The sequence below is a fragment of the Puma concolor genome, chromosome A2, assembly GCF_028749965.1.
Source record: "Puma concolor isolate L17-30 chromosome A2, mPumCon1.1.hap2, whole genome shotgun sequence".
Taxonomy (NCBI): Eukaryota; Metazoa; Chordata; class Mammalia; order Carnivora; family Felidae; genus Puma; species Puma concolor.
Window position 1 is genome coordinate 110,173,589 of NC_141668.1, and position 2,727 is coordinate 110,176,315.

General features: G+C 59.0%; 1 long non-coding RNA gene across 2 annotated transcripts; it reads right to left on the reverse strand.

Annotated features, from left to right (window-relative positions):
* Positions 1 to 250: 250 nt before the first annotated feature.
* Positions 251 to 2,727, reverse strand: LOC147583407 (uncharacterized). 2 transcript variants are annotated; one of them, XR_015243091.1, is made up of 3 exons: positions 2,612 to 2,727; positions 1,449 to 1,580; positions 251 to 391 (listed from the first exon to the last, which is right to left on the reverse strand). It is a non-coding gene; the product is annotated as an uncharacterized LOC147583407 (long non-coding RNA). The 2 variants fall into 2 exon arrangements; XR_015243092.1 differs by having other exon boundaries at positions 2,637 to 2,671.

Here is a 2,727-nt window from a genome sequence, read left to right on the forward strand (position 1 = left end):
CCACAGAGAGGAGCTTTACAGACCCCTCAAAGCTCAAGAGACAAAGCACAACGGCTCAACCCCACCCGGTCACACACCTGGATGTGTGCTGTCCACTGTCCAGGATTCATGGGGCTACCCACAGAAACACGGGATCCGCGTGTGGCTGACATGATGCCAGAGACACTTCCCCACCTCCCCGGGGCTGCTTCCCGCATGCCAGAGGAGACAAAACGAAAGTCTCTGTCTCACGACAAAAACTGTACACACAAATAAAAAAATAAAAAACTAACGGAAGTCTATCTACAAGGCTAGCTCTTTGCAGAGGCTGCAGGTTCTGGAAACTGAAGAAATTCGTATGGGTCGTGGGTCACCTCTGGCTGCTCCCCGATGCTGAGGCCAGAAGGACTTCCTGCAATTGTGGGAAAGACAGGTGTTCACACAGTGGATCCACACACACGTCGCGGTTCACACCGGGCCGAAAACGTGTCCTAGTGACGGCGGTTAGTGAAACCACAACTCAGCCATACAGCCCGCTTGTTACTCAGCCAAACCTCCACCATGGACGAGCACCCCCGAGCCCACAACGTCAAGACGTATTTCGCGAGCCCGACCTTCTATCTGGGAACTACAACAGGAGCATGGGGAAGTAAGGGAGTAAATTCAAGGAGCCAGGAAGCGTTTGGTTCCCTTCCTGGTGGGACTGAAATCCCGGTGGGGCCCACACACCTGCCCGCTCTGTCTCAGTAAACACAGAAGGCCCCAGGCCACCTGCTCTCCCCTCAGGGCCTCGGAGGATCGACACACTCGTTGACACTCTGTGTTAGGACTAAAACCGGGAATGGCAGAAAGAAACAAACGTTCCCCGAGTTGAACTCAGCGTCTGAGGCTCGTTCTGCCCCTTCCAAGGTCCCTGGGGTGTAGCCAGCTGGGGCTCCTCATGACGCAGGGCCGGCCATGTCTCACGGCCACTCCCCAGGATTCCTAACCCCAAGTGACTTCCACTCACACGCTTCAGCCCCGTGCAGCTGCCCGACTAGAGGGCGGTCTCAGCGCCCCAGGGGCAGGGGCGCCCTGCAGAGGGAGCAGCCCCCAAAGTCCCGGGGCCACCTTACCCAGGTGGTGCTGGTCCCTACTGGAGGGGGAGGTGTTGGACAGGCAGCTGAGGATGGAGGACAGCCAGGAGCCCCTGCGCTCTGCCTGTGCCTCGTGTAGGTCCTGCAGAGGCGTACAGAGACACAAGCAACCAGGAGAAGAGGGAGGCTGCAGCGCAGATGACTGGCAGGCCTGACGTCCATCTGCCGGTGGGCAACATCCCCACTACGGGGCGAGCCTGCCTGCAGCGACCCCGTAACACACACCACTTCTGGGAGGGTCCTGCTCGCGAGGCACCCCAGAGATGGAGCTGGTGACAGGACCCAAAGAGAGCCTGCGGGACACGAGCTCTGCCCAGACACCCCTGACGCTACCTTGCCCCCTGTGAGAGCCGGCTGATCCTGTCCCGAGCCTCGTCAGCTGCGTGCTCCACCAAGGCCAGCACGTGCTCCTCTGCCGTGCTGTCAGTCAGGCTGCAGGCATTTCCTTCCGGCTCAAACGTGCAGCTGCGAGGCAAGAACAGCACACACGTCACCGGGGCACGTGCTGCTCCCACCTCACCACAGTCAGTCCCTACCACTCCCCAAGGTCACCATGGGCTGGGAGCAGGGGCACGAAGTACTCCTTGACCCTGTCCTCATGGCTGTAACTGCAGCAATACGCGAGGCCTCCACGAACAGCAAGGGAGACCCAAACGGCCGCTGGAGGTGTCTCGTGTCTCAGCTGCACACCTGAGTCGATCTAAGAGCAACCTGACGGCAACCTCACTACTCACAATGTCATTCGAGGCACCGTTGGAAAAAGAGGCAAAGCTCCATGGAGCGTGGAGACACCAGAAACAAGGGTGAGCTGGGAGCACAGGTCATGAGGCAAAAGGGGCATCCCGAGGCTTCGGCAGGTGGCCTCAGACCCCACACAGAGAAGAGCTTTATTTGAACAGCCAAGGGTTGCTGGGTGCAGCACCCAACGGATGTGGTCTCTCCTGTGGAAGTTTCCAGAAGCATATGGACAGATTCCATCCAAGGAGCTGTGGGAGCAAATTCTGCCTGCGGATCCCAAGCCTGCAAGAACCCCCCCCCCCCCCCGCCCAGGGTGGATGGCTGCAGGAGTTGGGGGGTCGGGTATGATGAGAATGAAGCCCCCCCCACAAAGCGTGTCACTTGCCTAACACAGCACAGCTATGTCCCCCGCTCAGGGACAGCCAAGCCAGGCCACCAACAAGTGTCCTGCATAGGAGGGAACTTCTTCATAGTGAAGGGCCAACAATCCCTGCAACACACATATGGGAACAGCAGTGTCACACCTGGAACAGAGCCTGCGTATGGCTGGCAGGGGCGGTCCAGCCCTTGTGCCCCCAGGTCCGTTAGCGTTTCAAGGCCCGGCTGGTCCAGGTTGCCGGCCAGCTGCCTGGAAACACCTGAGACCAGAGCTCACACGCAGCCTCTGGGGACCAGGCTCCTTCCAGCAGGTGGGGTGGGGGGGGGTCCACGAGCTACTCCACAGACACGGGCACCAAAACAGGCTCACCCTCACTCACATTCCTGAGGTGCGTTTCCCGATACCTGATAACTTCTCTACTTCCTTTTGGATTCCTTGGCAGTTTCAACTTGTACAGGTGCTGCTTCAGGAACGAGCTCCTCAAAAGCTGTGTCT